Genomic DNA, 17,817 nt, shown 5'->3' on the forward strand with positions numbered 1-17,817 from the left:
ACGACACCAGTGGGCGGTGAGAAGGTGGAACAATACTCTCTTATTTCAGTGGTTCTCAAACTCAGGGCTTCGGGAGATTTTGCCTTCAATTCCCAGTAGCTCAGCCAGCTTGGTGAAAGGTAGGGAATTGAGGAAAATGATATATAAAAAACATTGGGAAGAATACATTTTGAGAATCACTGCTCTGTTGGTTGGGGATTGGTTTTGTCATTTAAGAGTTGTAGTTACTGGGATTTATAGTTCACCTGCAAAATCCTCTATTCTGCTTTGGTTAGACCACATCTGGAATATTGTGTCCAATTCTGGGCACCACAATTCAAGAGAGATATTGACAAGCTGGAATGTGTCCAGAGGAGGGCGACTCAAATGATCAAGGGTCTGGAGAACAAGCCCCATGAGGAGCGGCTTAGGGAACTGGGCATGTTTAGCTTGAAGAAGAGAAGGCTGAGAGGAGATATGATAGCCATGTATAAATATGTGAGAGGAAGCCACAGGGAGGAGGGAGCAAGCTTGTTTTCTGCTTCCTTGGAGACTAGGACGCGGAACAATGGCTTCAAACTACAAGAGAGGAAATTCCATCTGAACATTAGGAAGAACTTCCTGACTGTGAGAGCCGTTCAGCAGTGGAACTCTCTGCCCCGGAGTGTGGTGGAGGCTCCTTCTTTGGAAGCTTTTAAGCAGAGGCTGGATGGCCATCTGTCAGGGGTGATTTGAATGCAATATTCCTGCTTCTTGGCAGAATGGGGTTGGACTGGATGGCCCAGGAGGTCTCTTCCAACTCTTTGATTCTATGATTCTATGAAAGAGCATTCCAAACTCCACCAATGATGGAACTGAACCGAACTTGGCACACAGAATTCCCATGACCAACAGAAAATACTGGAAGGGTTTGGTGGGCATTGACCTTGAGTTGGAGCCCCCGGCGGCGCAGTGGGTTAAACCCCTGTGCCGGCAGGACTGAAGACCAACAGGTCGCAGGTTCGAATCCGGGGAGAGGCGGATGAGCTCCCTCTGTCAGCTCCAGCTCCCCAAGCGGGGACATGAGAGAAGCCTCCCACAAGGATGATAAAAACATCAATTCATCCGGGCGTCCCCTGGGCAACATCCTTGTAGATGGCCAATTCTCTCACACCAGAAGCGACTTGCAGTTTCTCAAGTCATTCCTGACACGACCAAAAAAACCTTGAGTTTTGGAGTTGTCGTTCACCTACATCCTGAGAGCATTGTGGACTCAAACAATAATGGATCTGGACCAAATTTTACATGAAAATCAATATGCCCAAATGTGAACTCTGCTGGAGTTTGGGGAAAATAGACCTTGACATTGGAAGTTGTAGTTACTGGGATTTATAGTTCACCTACAATCAAAGAGCATTCTGAACCCCACCAAGGTTAGAATAACAGAAAATACTGTCTTTGGCGACCCCTCTGACACCCCCTCGCGACCCCTCCCAGGGTCCCGACCTCCAGGTTGAGAAACACTGCTTTAGATCATGTCTAAATGAGGCAATAGGCCAAACTTTTGGTTTATCATTAATAAACAGAATATTAATTTGTGTATGTCAGCACTAATCTATATAAATAAAAAATGTAATGCTCGTTTGTGGGATTAACAGAACGCAAAGGCCACTGGACGAATTGACACCAAATTTGGACACAAGACACCTAACAACCCAATGTATGTCCTTCACTCAAAAAGATTGATTTTTTTTATTTGGGAGTTGTAGTTGTTGGGATTTGTAGTTCACCTACAATCAAAGAGCATTCTGAACCCCACCAATGATGGAATTGAACCAAACTGGGCACACAGTTCTCCGTTGACCAACAGAAAATACTGGAAGGGTTTGGTGGGCAGTTTCCTTTGGTTTTGGAGTTGTAGTTCACCTACATCCAGAGAGCACTGTGGACTCAAACAATGATGGATCTGGACCAATACATGAATACTCAATATGCCCAAATATGAACACTGGTGAAGTTTGAGGAAAATAGAATCTTGACATTTGGGAGTTGTAGTTGCTGGGATTTATAGTTCACCTACAATCACAGAGCATTCTGAACCCCACCAAGGTTAGAATTGGACCAAACCTCACACACAGAACCCCCATGTGGGCCACAGCAATGCGTGGCAGGGGATGGCTAGTATCTATAAGAAAACAATACCAAACCCCACTGAACAACAGAATTAATAACAATCAGAGGCAATCAATGTAACATGTGTACACGTGTACAACAGACCGGGACTGTGGCACAGCTGGCTGGGAGTTAGCTGCAAATCTCTTGGGAAGACAAGCGGACAAATGTCAGCGTGCTGGAAGAAGCAAAGACCACCAGCATTGAAACGATGGTCTTCCGCCATCAACTCCGCTGGACCGGCCACTTTGCCCGGATGCCTGACCACTGTCTTTCAAAGCAGTTGCTCTACTCTGGGAAGCCCTGGCCCTTGAGCGCTCCAGCTGGAGGTCAGCTGTGACCAGTAGTTCTGCAGAATTTGAAGAGGCACGAATGGAGGGTGAAAGAGAGAAATGTGCCAAGAGGAAGGCACGTCAAGCCAACCCCGACTGGGGCCGCCTTCCACCTGGAAACCAGTGCCCTCACTGCAGGAGAAGATGCAGATCAAGAATGGGTCTCCACAGTCACCTACAGACCCACCACCAGGACACCAATCTTGGAGTACCATCATCCTCGGACTACATTAAGATCACTACTGACCGGAAGGTCATGAGTTCAAAGCCAGCCCAGGTTGGAGTGAGCTTCCGACCAATTTGTGTAGCTTGCTGTTGACCTTCGCAGCCCGAAAGACAGTTGCATCTGTTAAGTAGGAAATTTAGGTACCGCTTATGCGGGGAGGCTAATTTAACTGATTTACGGTGCCATAAAAATCTCCAGCAAGCATGCAAAGAATGAGGAAGTACTTAATCAGTGTCACAAATGGAAGCGACAGCTCCCCTGGTGGCCTGAATACCCTCATGAAAAGCTGGAAAGTTAAATAGCCTCTGTGTGTCTGTCTATCTATGTTGTGTGTCTATGGCATTGAATGTTTGCCATGTATATGTACATTGTAATCCACCCTGAGTCCCCTTCGGGGTGAGAAGGGTGGAATATAAATACTGTAAATAAATAAATAAATGCATACTGAAACTGAATTTGATATGCAAAACATTTGGAGGACTAAAGTTTGAGACTCACCCAACACCTTACCTTTGAAAAACAAAACAATACAGTAATTTCACTGAAAATGGACTGTAGCCAGAAAAAGATTTCCGAGGGGGAGGGGGTGAAAAATATTTTTTTGGCGAATTATGAGAAGTAGTTCCATAACACAAAATCATTTAGATGGTATGATTCATTCTATTTTTTATATAGACTTAATTAAATCAATTTTCTCATCTCCTTCATGGGGGGCTTCAAATCCCTCCCATGCCTTAGGCTTTGCCTACCAGTTGCGGGTGGCCTAACTTGGTTGCTTCCACTATATCAGCTATTGCTGCAAGGAAGGACTGCGAATAAATTGTCAAAATTTGCTTGAGACAGTGCGTGCAGTTCTGGAGGGACTTGATTCATTCTTGCTTCTCATAGACTTAGCAGGGGGATTTGGTTAACCAGTTAAAATTCATGCATAAACCAGGTTTTTTGTTTGAACCTGAAAAATTGTGGGGTGAGGTTTGAATCCCTAACCCTCCCCCCTTGGCTACAGCTCTGTTCCCAACCCTTTTTTGACCAGGAACCACTTGACCAGGGGCTACTCTTTTAGTACCAAAAGGGTTACGAATCAGTTTATGGTCAACTTTAGATTCGGTTTGGTTATTTGGGGTGCTGATTCAGAAAGTGCATTGGATACACCACATCAGCTCTCGTTTCTGATACAGAACATATGCCATCCAATAGTATCTATCTGCTTGCCCACAGAAAACCATATTTAATAATCTAGAGCTGATGTGATAGTAGTAATGTTTTGTGGATAGTCAGCCTCTCCCCTTCTGACATCCCCGTCGCCTTGGCACTATAAAATGGTTTCGTGAGACTAGTCAATCTCATTGCCACATGGTTATGAGACAACAGTGTAGTAATGGTGAGGCCGCGGACCATATTTTCGTTTTTGCGGACCATTGGTGGTCTACAGACCACAGGTCAGGAACCACTGATTTAATGCCAAGGACACTGGTTGACTAGCTACAGAATTGGTTGTTAGGAATTGTGGGAGTTGAAGTCCAAAACACCTGGAGGGTCCATGCCCGCTCTAAGACTTACACTTATCCAAAACATTTTATAATGTCGTCAGAAATGTTTTTCTTGGGCATCATGGATACAGAATGGGATGGTAAGTATGGCCTACTACCTCTACATATAATAGCATGAACACATATGATAGCATGAAGCTGGATCACTCCAACAACCACCACGTCAGACTACACAGAGAAGCCATTGAAATCCACAAGCATGTGGACAATTTCAACAGAAAGGAGGAAACCATGAAAATGAACAAAATCTGTCTACCAGTATTTAAAAACTCTAAAATTAAAACAGCACAACAACAGAGAGGAAACAAACAAGGACATTTAATCACCTCTCAACAAAAGATTGCCCAGGCACTGCCAGGCAATCAAATGTCAATCAAGGTGGTCAGTTAAAACATTCACACCTAGCTCCAGAAGACAAGAGTCCTTTGTCCCACCCTGGTCATTCCACAGATATATAAACCCTTTTTCCTAGTTCCAACAGACCTCGCTATCTCTGAGGATGCTTGCCATAGATGCAGGCGAAACGTCAGGAGAGAATGCCTCTAGAACATGGCCATATAGCCTGAAAAAACCTACAACAACCCAGTGATTCCGGCCATGAAAGCCTTCGACAACAGACCCCACAACCTCTGAGGATGCATGCCATAGATACAGGCGAAACGTCAGGAGAGAATGCCTCTAGACCATGGCCATATAGCCCGATAAAACCTACAACAACCCAGTGATTCCAGCCATGAAAGCCTTCGACAACTGACCCCACAACCTCTGAGGATGCGTGCCATAGATGCAGGCGAAACGTCAGGAGAGAATGCCTCTGGAACATGGCCATATAGCCCGAAAAAACCTACAACAACCCAGTGATTCCAGCCATGAAAGCTTTCGACAACAGACCCCACAACCTCTGAGGATGCGTGCCATAGATGCAGGTGAAACGTCAGGAGAGAATGCCTCTAGAACATGGCCATATAGCCCGAAAAAACCTACAACAACCCAGTGATTCCGGCCATGAAAGCCTTCGACAATACAGCATGCATGTTGTTTGTGCAAACAACACGTTGTTTGTGCTTTGAGTCCCCCCAGGGGTGAGAAAGGTGGTATAAAAATACTGTAAATAAATAAACAAATAAACTTAAATGTCTTCTGGACCTTGGAACAGGAACACAAATAAATCAGAAGAACCGATCTACAATAAAGTACAGCTATTTCTTTGGCAAACCTCTGCGCCTGCCCAACTACATAAGATCTCCACATCTGTAATTCGGGCACACAGGCACTACTAACCAGGCCACCACTTGTTTTCAGTCATCGGATTGACTCACAACCCCCTCAGGGCAGAGAGCAGCTGGGGACAACAACAGCAACTGTTCGAGGTGGAACTCACTTCCGTCAGCATGTTTACTTGTTGGGGGCGGTGAGGATACACGTCACCCCACATCCTCCTCCCCTTCCCACAACACAGACCCATTCTTCCCATTGGGGAAAGCCCTCCTAATTCCAGCCTGCAACTCAATGATCTTTCAAGATGTCTCCAACATATATATTTTTCCTACTAGAATAAGAGCAGGCAACCTGTGGCCCTTCTTGTAAAAATCAAAGGAAAAGTACTTACAAAACTAGAGGGCATTGGTGCTTTGCTTTTAAAGTGTTGCTAAAGCTGGTGCTTTGCTTCTAGAGAGATGATTGGCCAAAACTAACAAAATGAAGTTCAACAGTGACAAATGCAAGATACTCCACTTTGGCAGGAAAAACGAAATGCAAAGATACAGAATGGGGGATGCCTGGCTCGAGAGCAGTACGTGTGAAAAAGATCTTGGAGTCCTCGTGGACAACAAGTTAAACATGAGCCAACAATGTCATGTGGTGGCAAAAAAAGCCAATGGTATTTTGGCCTGCATCAAGAGGAGCATAGTGTCTACATGTAGGGAAGTAATGCTACCCCTCTATTCTGCTCTGGTTAGACCACACCTGGAATATTGTGTCCAATTCTGGGCACCACAATTCAAGAGATATATTGACAAGCTGGAATGTGTCCAGAGGAGGACGACTAAAATGATTAAGGGTATGGAGAACAAGCCCCATGAGGAGCGGCTTAAGGAGCCGGGCATGTTTAGCCTGAAGAAGAGAAGGCTGAGAGGAGATATGATGATAGCCATGTATAAATATGTGAGAGGAAGCCACAGGGAGGAGGGAGCAAGCTTGTTTTCTGCTTCCTTGGAGACTAGGACGCAATGGAACAATGGCTTCAAACTACAAGAGAGGAGATTCCATCTGAACATGAGGAAGAACTTCCTGACTGTGAGAGCCGTTCAGCAGTGGAACTCTCTGCCCCGGAGTGTGGTGGAGGCTCCTTCTTTGGAAGCTTTTAAACAGGGGCTGGATGGCCATCTGTCAGGGGTGATTTGAGTGCAATGTTCCTGCTTGTTGGCAGGGGGTTGGACTGGATGGCCCATGAGGTCTCTTCCAACTCTTTGATTCTATGATTTAAGTGTTGCTAAAGTTCTGATGGTGTAAATTTTAGAACTCTAACAAAGCTTTCAAAATTCCATTATTATTTTGTTATTAATGATTTTTATGACAGAACCAATCAGAGGTGGCCCTAGGTAATTTTCAGTGGTAAGCAAACAGTATTTTGGCCCCCCCCTCCCCCCACCAATCACTGATATATATTTTCTGTTCTTCGTGGGAGTTCTGTGTGCCATATTTGGTTCAATTCCATCATTGGTGGAGTTCAGAATGCTCTTTGATAGTAGGTGAACTATACATCCCAGTAACTACAACTCGCATATGTCAAGGTCTATTCCCCCCCCCCCCCCCCCCGAGCGCCTCAAGAGCGCCCCTGGGCAAAATCAACTCTACTGCAAATGCTTATTTTGCGTAATGGGTTGAGCCACCCCTGGAACCAATTAAGAACTGCCATTCATAATGACATTTTGAAAGTTTTGCTAGAATTCTGAAATTTTCAGCACCAGAACTTTAGCAACACTTTAGAAGCAAAGCACCAGCACCCCCTAGTTTTGTAAGTACTTTAGAACCATTTTACAGTGGTTCTCAACCTGGGGTCCCCAGATGTTTCTGGCCTACAACTCCCAGAAATCCTACCAGCTGGTAAACTAGCTAGGATTTCTGGGAGTTGTAGGCCAAAAACATCTGGGGACCCCAGGTTGAGAACCATGGATTTAGAACCATGGATTGCCCATGCCTAATTCCTTTATGTTGTACCTGACACATCCTAGCAAAGTCAAAACATAATGATTTTTATGGATAGCAGAGCTTTTACTTACTTTACGGTCAAATAATTTCTGCAGGACAGACTCCTACTTCTCTGGGCCCTTTAAGAGGCAACTCCCCACATTATTGGGGCAAAATGATCCTAAATGCTACCTGGATTCCTACAAGGTCTTCAAGAGTAAAGACTTTCCGCTTGCCCACCCCATTTTTAAGTGTTGTTGTTCTGCGCTTTCAATGTGATTACATCTCATAAGTGGAAAGATTTGTTCAGATGCATTTTGCCTTTTCCTCTGAGGCTGAGAGTGTGTGACTTGGATCAAGTCACCCAGTGGTTTGTATAATCTATATGTTTATTATTGTTTAGCAATATAAGTTTTAATACACCATTTATAAAGACAATAATTTCCCCCTATATGAATTACATCGCTATATACAAGCAGCCCCCAAGTTACGAACAAGAGAGGTTTTTACGTTGAATGTGTATGTACGTCGGAACAGGTACATTTTTAAGTGTCACTCCAGCTGTATTTATCTTTTCATCTATCTATCTCACCCTTTGTGGTGTTTGTTTTGATGCCTGTGCCCCTGTTTAGAAGTTTTCATCTTACTTTCTGGAGCAGCGGTGGTGCAATGGGTTAAACCCTTGTGCTGGCTGAACTGCTGAACTGAAGGTCGGCGGTTCGAATCCGCCGACATTCAGTTCAGCAGGCACAAGGGTTTAACCAGAGATGAGTTGAGCTCCCATCTGTCAACTCCAGCTTCCCATTCCCATGCAGGGACATGAGAGAAGCCTCCCTCAGGATGGTAACACATCCAGGCATCCCCTCGGCAACGTCTCTGCAGACGGCTAATTCTCTCACACCAGAAGCGACTTGCAGGTTCTCAAGTCACTTCTGACACTATCTATCTATCTATCTATCTATCTATCTATCTATCTATCTATCTATCTATACACACACACACACACACCTCGCTTTCTCTCCCTGTGAGAATTGGATTTTGAAAAATCTGTCTTGGAAACAAGGATTGGTGAGAAAGCTTCAGTGGAGACTCCGTTCCCCATGATAACGCTTTCAAGAGTGAATTTCCCTTCCGAAGGGTAGATTTCCCATTCCCTGTTGTTTCACCCCTTTCTTAACTATGAGTCGTTTGTAAGTCGGATGTTTGTAACTCGGGGACAGTTTCCCTCACCCGTTCCATTGAGAAACAACAATCAAAATAATAATAATAATTTTAAAAAATTAAATGGAACCCCTACCTTAAAGTCATAGAAATTTCTATCAATTACTTATGTTCATCCAGTGGTTTCGATGGATGAGCAGGCACTCAAACCTCATTCTCTTGAGAATCCTAGTCCAAACTATCTCTCCAGACTTTAAATGATAGCCCGAAAACAAACCCCATCTGACTCACCAGTTGAGAAAGTGTTCCTAATTTCCCTCCTATCCAGAATAAGGTGTTCCGAGAGTAAGGACTAACAATTACCCAGCATAGTGTTTAAGTGAAGACTTATTTGTATAGCTCTCTATCTTCCTTCTCTGATGTGGGAGCAGGGTTCATAAAAAAAACCCTAACCTCCCAAGATCCTTTCCCTCCCCCACACTCCGGGGCAGAGAGTCCCACTGCTGAACGGCTCTCACAGTCAGGAAGTTCTTCCTCATGTTCAGATGGAATCCCCTTTCTTGTAGTTTGAAGCCATTGTTCTATTGCGTCCTAGTCTCCAAGGAAGCAGAAAACAAGCTTGCTCCCTCCTCCCTGTGGCTTCCTTGCACATATTTATACATGGCTATCGTGTCTCCTCTCAGCCTTCTCTTCTTCAGGCTAAACATGCCCAGCTCTTTAAGCCGCTCCTCATAGGGCTTGTTCTCCAGACCCTTGATCATTTGAGTCGCCATCCTCTGGACACATTCCAGCTTGTCAATATCTCTCTTCAATTGTGGTGCCCAGAATGGGACACAATATTCCTGATGTGGTCACAACCTCGTAGGATGCCTGCCATTGATGTGGGTGAAACGTCAGGAGAGATTGCTTCTGGAACATGACAATACAGACTGGAAAACTCATAGCAACCCAGTGATTCGGCCATGAAAGCCTTCGACAACACATCTGACGAGGGGCACAGACAGCAAAGGAAACACCAGAGGGGTGTGAACCCTTCTCTATGCTATGCCTTTGACCTACTACTAGATATGTATTTCCTGTACAAGGAACCCCAAATCAGAGCTGATGGGTCAACTTTCCTGTTGGACTACAAGACCCATCAGTGCAAGACCAGGAAGACCCCTTTGGAGTAGGCCTGAAGCCTACTAGATATTGATTTGCTGGACTACAAGGCCCAGGAACCCCAAACCAGAGCTGAAGGGTCAACTTTCCAGTTGGACTACAAGACCCATCAGTGCAAGACCTCTTTGGAGTAGGACTGTGGCCTACTAGATATGGATTTGCTGCACTACAAAGCCCAGGAACCCCAAACCAGAGCTGAAGGGGCCACTTTCCAGTTGGACTACAAGACCCATCAGTCCAAGACCAGGAAGACCCCAGTGGCCTACTAGATATGGATTTGCTGTACTACAAAGCTCAGGAACCCCAAACCAGTGCTGAAGGGGCTACTTTCCTGTTGGACTACAAGACCCATCAGTGCAAGACCTCTTTGGAGTAGGACTGTGGCCTACTAGATATGGATTTGCTGCACTACAAAGCCCAGGAACCCCAAACCAGAGCTGAAGGGGCCACTTTTCTGTTGTACTACAAGACCCATCAGTGCAAGACCTCTTTGGAGTAGGACTGGGGCCTACTAGATATGCATTTCCTGGACTACAAAGCTCAGAAACCCCAAACCAGAGCTGAAGGGGCCACTTTCCTGTTGGACTACAAGACCCATCAGTGCAAGACCTCTTTGGAGTAGGCCTGAGGCCTACTAGATATGGATTTGCTGGACTACAAAGCTCAGAAACCCCAAACCAGAGCTGAAGGGGCTACTTTCCAGTTGGACTACAAGACCCATCAGTGCAAAACCTCTTTGGAGTAGGCCTGAGGCCTACTAGATATGGATTTGCTGGACTACAAAGCTCAGAAACCCCAAACCAGAGCTGAAGGGGCCACTTTCCAGTTGGACTACAAGACCCATCAGTGCAAGACCTCTTTGGAGTAGGACTGTGGCCTACTAGATATGGATTTGCTCCACTACAAAGCCCAGGAACCCCAAACCAGAGCTGAAGGGGCCTCTTTCCTGTGGGACTACAAGTCCCATCATCCCAAGACCAGGAAGACCCCTTTGGTGTAGGCCTGGAGCTTAGTATATTTTGATTTGCTGGACTACAAAGCCCAGGAACCTCAAACCAGAGTCGAAGGGGCTTTTTTCCTGTTGGACTACAAAACCCATCAGTCAGAGACTGTGGCCTACTAGATATGGATTTGCTGGACTACAAAGCCCAGGAACCCCAAACTGGAGCTGAAGGGGCCACTATCCTGTTGGACTACAAGACCCATCAGTCAAAGAGACTGTGGCCTACTAGATATGGATTTGTTGAACTACAAAGTCCAGGAACCCCAAACCAGAGCTGAAGGAGACACTTTCTAGTTGGACTACAAGACCCATCAGTGCAAGACCTCTTTGGAGTAGGTTTGAGGCCTACTAGATACGGATTTCCTGGACTACAAAGCCCAGGAACCCCAAACCAGACCTGAAGGGGCCACTTTCCTGTTGGACTACAAGACCCATCAGTCAAAGAGACTGTGGCCTACTAGATATGGATTTCCTGGACTACAAAGCCCAGGAACCCCAAACCAGAGCTGAAGGGGCCTCTTTCCTGTTGGACTACAAGACCCATCAGTCAAAGAGACTGTGGCCTACTAGATATGGATTTGTTGAACTACAAAGTCCAGGAACCCCAAACCAGAGCTGAAGGGGCTACTTTCCTGTTGGACTACAAGACCCATCAGTGCAAGACCAGGAAGAACTCTTTGGAGTAGACCTGTGGCCTACTAGATATGCATTTCCTAGACTACAAAGCCCAGGAACCCCAAACCAGAGCTGAAGGGGCCACTTTCCAGTTGGACTACAAGACCCATCAGTGCAAGACCTCTTTGGAGTAGGCCTGAGGCCTACTAGATATGCATTTCCTGGACTACAAGGCCCACCAGCCCAACCCAGAAGCAGGCTTGTGGCCCTCAAGGGATTTGGTGGACTACAACTCCCACCAGGCCCCAGCTTGGGGGAATAATGTGGCCTTTAGTGGGTGCTGGGTGTGGGAATTGTAGTCCCAGTTTCGCCCTGGAAGCCTCTGGGAAGGGGCTTTCTTTCTTTCCCGCGGGGGGCGGGGGGGAAGGTAGCCGGAACAGCGCCCCGAGGGCCGCGCATGCGCTGTGTCTCTCACCTGGAAGGGGGCGGCGGGAGGGGTCCCGGGGCCACAACAGCCACTTCTCGGCTCTTCTCTCAAAACTTTTTTCCTCCTCCCTGCGTAGCCCCGCCCTGTCCGCGAAAAAAAAAAAGCAGCGCGGGCGGGCGCTGGTTGGCGGAAGTGAGTCGGGCGGGCGGAAAGCAAAAAAGGGAGGAAGAGGGAAGCAAGCGCCCGTCCGGCCACAAGGGGCGCCATCGCCTCCTGCTCGCTCTTTCTGTGCTGTTCGGAACCAAAGGCGGCGGGCGACGAGAACCATAAAAAAAAAAAAAACAACCACAAGGATTATTTAAAGGGACAGAGTCCGCTCAGTGGGGAACTCCATGGTTATGTTGTGGCAACGTGGGAAAGCGACTACACCGAGTTCAAGGGCCTCTCTCTCTCCCTTTGTAACTCATCCCTGCCCCAGATGTGGCCCAACGACCTCAGCGTTGAGTCAAGAGGGCAAAAAGGTTCAAACTGCAGGAAAGGAAGTGCCACATGGACATTGGGAAGAGATTCCTGACTTTAGAATAGAAACTGGGTGGCCATCTGTCAGGAATGCTTTGATGGTGTATTTTACCCCTGACCTTCAAACTCCAGGAAAGGACATTGGGAAGAACTTCCTGATCCTAAGAGCTGTTCAACAGTGGAACTATCTGCTTGGGAGGCCTTAGAACAGCAGCTGGATGGCCATCTGTCGGGAATGCTTTGATGGTGTATTTTTACCCCTGACCTTCAAACTGCAGGAAAGGACATTGGGAAGAACTTCCTGATCCTAAGAGCTGTTCAACAGTGGAACTCTCTGCTTTGGTGGCTTTAGAATAGAAACTGGGTGGCCATCTGTCAGGAATGCTTTGATGGTGTATTTTAGCCCTGACTTTCAAACTGTAGGAAAGGAAATGTCACATGTTCAACAGTGGAACTCTCTGCTTTCGTGCCTTTAGAATAGAAGCTGGATGACCATCTGTCAGGAATGCTTTGATGGTGTATTTTCCCCCTTAGCTTGACTCTGCAGGAAAGGAAATGTCACATGGATATTGGAAAGAACTTCCTGATCCTAAGTGCTGTTCAACAGTGAAACTCTCTGCTTTGGAGGCATTAGAACAGAAGCTGGATGGCCATCTGTCAGGAATGCTTTGATGGTGTATTTTCCCCCTAACCTTCAAACAGCAAGAAAGAAAATGTCACATGTTCAACACTAGAACTCTCTGCTTTGGTGGCATTAGAATAGAAGCTGGGTGGCCATCTGTTGGGAATGCTTTGATGGTGTATTTTCCCCCTAACCTTCAAATTGCAGGAAAGGAAATGTCACATGTTCAACAGTGGAACTCTCTGCTTTGGTGGCTTTAGAACAGAAGCTGGGTGGCCATCTGTTGGGAATGCTTTGATGGTGTATTTCCCCCTAACCTTCAAACTGCAGGAAAAGAAATGTCATATGTTCATCAGTGGAACTCTCTGCTTTCATGCCTTTAGAACAGAAGCTGGATGGCCATCTGTTGGGAATGCTTTGATGGTGTATTTTCCCCCTGACCTTCAAACTGCAGGAAAAGAAATGTCACATGGATATTAGGAAGAACTTCCTGATCCTAAGAGCTGTTCAACAGTGGAACTCTCTGCTTTGGAGGCTTTAGAACAGAAACTGGGTGGCCATCTGATGGTGCATTTTTCCCCTGAGAAGGGTGACCAGAGCGGTCCTCATCATGGACGTTGTCACAGCCATCTTTGAATTGTCGTACCCACTTACGCACTTTGCTTTCACTCATCACAGTCTCACCGTACACTTCACAAATCTGTCGATGAATTTCTGCAGCAGGCAGGTTCCTGGCTGACAAAAACCGTCTCACTGAGCCAACCTCACATGCGGAGGGTGAGTTGAGAGTCTTAAACATTGTTAAAGCACAGAACAGAACCGTACAGATGAGCTACAGAGCGGAAACTGAGCACAGTGGTTCCCCAGGCATGCTGGTACACAAAGCATGCGCTCGTTGCGGTATGTTCGCAAACTACTAGTGTCTACAACAAAAAATACCCCTCATACATTGTAATCCGCCCCGAGTCCCCTGTGGGGTGAGAAGGGTGGAATATAAATACTGTAAACAGATACATTAATAAATAATTGCATACTGAAAGTGAATTTGATATGCAAAACATTTGGAGGATTAAAGTTTGAGAATCACCCACCACCTTACCTTTTTTAAAAAACAAAACAGTAATTTCACTGAAAATGGACTGTGAGAAGGGCGGAATATAAATACTGTAAATAAAATAAATAAATAAGGCATGGACATCTCTAGTCCATCCTCTGTCCGGATATCAGCCAGCATGCCAACATCTTAAATCAAGAAACAGCTTCCCAAGAACTACAGAGATAGCCACAGGAACACCTCAGCAAGCAAGAGTCCAAAAGTGGCAGGCTAAAACCTGGAACTGGAACCAGATGAAAAACTCCCCCCTGAGCACACAGACGGCTGGACCACTTGGAAGGCGCTGAACAGACGGCGCTCTGGGACCACGAGATGTAGAACCAATCGTAAAAAATAGGGCTATTAAGTGGAGTCCATGACATGCAAGTGTGGTGAAGAGCAAACCACAGACCACCGACTACAATGCAACCTGAGTGCAACCACATGCACAATGGAGGATCTTCTCACAGAGACACCAGAGGCACTCCAAGTGGCCAGCTTCTGGTCAAAGGAAAGTTAATATAATGCCAAGTTTTTAACTATGTTTGTGGTTTTTTGGGTACATTATAACTATATTTCCAATTAATATCCAGATCAGAAAATGTAATATTTGGAATGAAAGATTTCTAGACTATATCACACCTCCTGATTCGATTTTTGGACACCTTATCATAACGGATTGGCTTTCTTCTACATGGCAGCACTTACCGATCTCACATCAACCACCCACAATACATGCCAGGCAGGACTTTGTATGTAAATATGCAGGAAACATAGAGGAGAGGAATTCGATGGGTGAAGATGGTACCATTTGTCCTTAACATCACCCTTGCTGGAAGATTTATGAAACGCAAGCAAACCCTACAGCTAACAGGTGAAGGTGTGTGTCAGGCATCTGAGGGCATCAGATCTTCACAGCATTCTCTGTCTTCGTCATCGTCCTTCCAGCTCTTCATCTTTCTCCTCTCTCGGCTTTTCACGTTCTCGGACTTCCTTTCCTGCCTTGTGAGCCGCTTCCTTTAAAGTTGCACGGCTGTGATGTAATCGTGAGCATTGTGACACGAGAGGCTTGTCGTTCATCGGTGTCCAGTCCATGCCCTTCTCCTCCTTCTCTCTTGAGAAGAGAAGTCAAACTGGCTTCTATTCTTATGTCAGTAGAAAAAGGAAAAACAAGGAGGCGATAGGACCTCTTCGCGGAGAAGATGGGGCAATGCTGACAGGGGATGATAGGGAAAAGGCAGAACTACTTAATGCCTTCTTTGCCTCGGTCTTCTCACAAAAAGAGAGTCTTCAACCTCAGCAAGATGGAGTGGATGAGGGATTGGAGGACATCCAACCCCAAATTGGGAAAGAAGTCGTCCAGGAATACCTGGCCGCTCTTAATGAGTCCAAGTCCCCTTTCAGGGCCAGATCAACTCCACCCCAGAGTATTGAAGGAACTAGCGGAAGTCATTTCGGAACCATTGGCAACCATCTTTGAGAGTTCTTGGAGAATGGGAGAAGTTCCAGCAGATTGGAGGAGGGCCAATGTGGTCCCAATCTTCAAGAAGGGAAAAAAGGACGACCCAAACAACTACCGTCCGGTCAGCCTCACGTCGATACCGGGCAAGATTCTGGAAAAGATTGTTAAGGAAGCGGTCTGCAAACACTTAGAAACAAATGCAGTCATCGCTAATAGTCAACATGGATTTATCAAAAACAAGTCATGCCAGACTCATCTGATCTCTTTCTTCGATAGAGCTACAAGCTGGGTAGATGCGGGGAATGCCGTGGATGTAGCGTACCTGGATTTCAGTAAGGCCTTCGACAAGGTCCCCCATGACCTTCTGGCAAGGAAACTAGTCCAATGTGGGCTAGGCAAAACTACGGTGAGGTGGATCTGTAATTGGTTAAGTGGACGAACACAGAGAGTGCTCACTAATGCTTCCTCTTCATCTTGGAAAGAAGTGACGAGTGGAGTGCCGCAGGGTTCCGTCCTGGGCCCGGTCCTGTTCAACATCTTTATTAATGACTTAGATGAAGGGCTAGAAGGCATGATCATCAAGTTTGCAGACGACACCAAATTGGGAGGGATAGCCAATAGTCCAGAGGACAGGAGCAGGATTCAAAACGATCTTGACAGATTAGAGAGATGGGCCAAAACTAACAAAATGAAGTTCAACAGTGACAAATGCAAGATACTCCACTTTGGCAGAAAAAATGAAATGCAAAGATACAGAATGGGGGACGCCTGGCTCGAGAGCAGTACGTGTGAAAAAGATCTTGGAGTCCTCGTGGACAACAAGTTAAACATGAGCCAGGAATGTGATGTGGCGGCAAAAAAAGCCAATGGGATTTTGGCCTGCATCAATAGGAGCATAGTGTCTAGATCTAAGGAAGTAATGCTACCCCTCTATTCTGCTTTGGTTAGACCACATCTGGAATACTGTGTCCCATTCTGGGCACCACAATTCAAGAGAGATATTGACAAGCTGGAATGTGTCCAGAGGAGGGCGACTAAAATGATCAAGGGTCTGGAGAACAAGCCCTATGAGGAACGGCTTAGGGAACTGGGCATGTTTAGCCTGAAGAAGAGAAGGCTGAGAGGAGACATGATAGCCATGTATAAATATGTGAGAGGAAGCCACAGGGAGGAGGGAGCAAGCTTGTTTTCTGCTTCCTTGGAGACTAGGACGCGGAACAATGGCTTCAAACTAGAAGAGAGGAGATTCCATCTGAACATTAGGAAGAACTTCCTGACTGTGAGAGCCGTTCAGCAGTGGAACTCTCTGCCCCGGAGTGTGGTGGAGGCTCCTTCTTTGGAAGCTTTTAAGCAGAGGCTGGATGGCCATCTGTCAGGGGTGATTTGAATGCAATATTCCTGCTTCTTGGCAGGGGGTTGGACTGGATGGCCCATGAGGTCTCTTCCAACTCTTTGATTCTATGATTCTATGAATCGGAAATGAAAGGGAGAGGGGTAGGCTTCGTCAGGTTCGATATTCTGGAAGTCTGCGCTTGACACTAGACCAGTGATGGGCAACCTTTTGAGCTTGGTGTGTCAAGATTTGCCAAAAACCTGAGCATAACTTGGGTGGAGTATCACTTTGAGAAAAAAAAAACCACCATAATTTTCCAATATTATTTAAACTGAAAAATGTATAATCCATGCTGAGTTATGGAGTGAACAATGCTCAAACGTGCAGATGTTAAATTTGTAGAGCCTTTTACAAATTTAAGGATGGAATTAGATTGGCTCTTATAGAATCATAGAATCATAGAATCAAAGAGTTGGAAGAGACCTCCTGGGCCATCCAGTCCAACCCCATTCTGCCAAGAAGCAGGAATATTGCATTCAAATCACCCCTGACAGATGGCCATCCAGGTGTATTTCTCTGTATGTGGCCGCATGTGTCTGCGTGTCATCAAAAATAGCCATGCGTGTCAGTGCTGACACGCGTGTCATAGGTTCACCATCACGGCACTAGACCTTAGGGGAAATTACTTTCTTGAACGCCAAGGCATTCTCAACCACTGCTCCTCCTTGAGGGTTTCTGCAAATTGTAGTGAGGGAAAAGTACCCTCCCCAAGTTGTGCCCAAAACATGTGCCCCACAAACAGGCACCTCGGCATGCAACCCGATCACACTACACTCTTATCCCACTTTGATTCCACTTTAGCATTTATTCATTTATTTATTTACAGTATTTATATTCCGCCCTTCTCACCCCATAGGGGACTCAGAACGGATAACAATGTACATATACATAGCAAACATTCAATGCTATAGACACACAACATTTTAAATGACAC

The 17,817-nt window shown here is 46.0% G+C and overlaps 1 protein-coding gene across 4 annotated transcripts in view; it reads right to left on the reverse strand.

Moving 5' to 3' along the window:
- The window catches only part of ZFAND6 (zinc finger AN1-type containing 6), a 69,624-nt gene extending 57,640 nt beyond the window's left edge, over positions 1-11,984 (reverse strand). Inside the window, exon 1 of one of the 4 annotated variants that reach the window (XM_067471443.1) lies at positions 11,843-11,984. The gene's annotated coding sequence lies outside the window, so the exon portion shown is untranslated. Of the gene's footprint in view, positions 1-5,519; positions 5,621-11,842 lie in introns of those variants that run through there. The other 3 variants (XM_060755194.2, XM_067471444.1, XM_060755195.2) reach the window with 3 other exon arrangements.
- Positions 11,985-17,817: the final 5,833 nt, after the last annotated feature.

The sequence above is a fragment of the Anolis sagrei genome, chromosome 9 (genome assembly GCF_037176765.1).
Source record: "Anolis sagrei isolate rAnoSag1 chromosome 9, rAnoSag1.mat, whole genome shotgun sequence".
Taxonomy (NCBI): Eukaryota; Metazoa; Chordata; class Lepidosauria; order Squamata; family Dactyloidae; genus Anolis; species Anolis sagrei.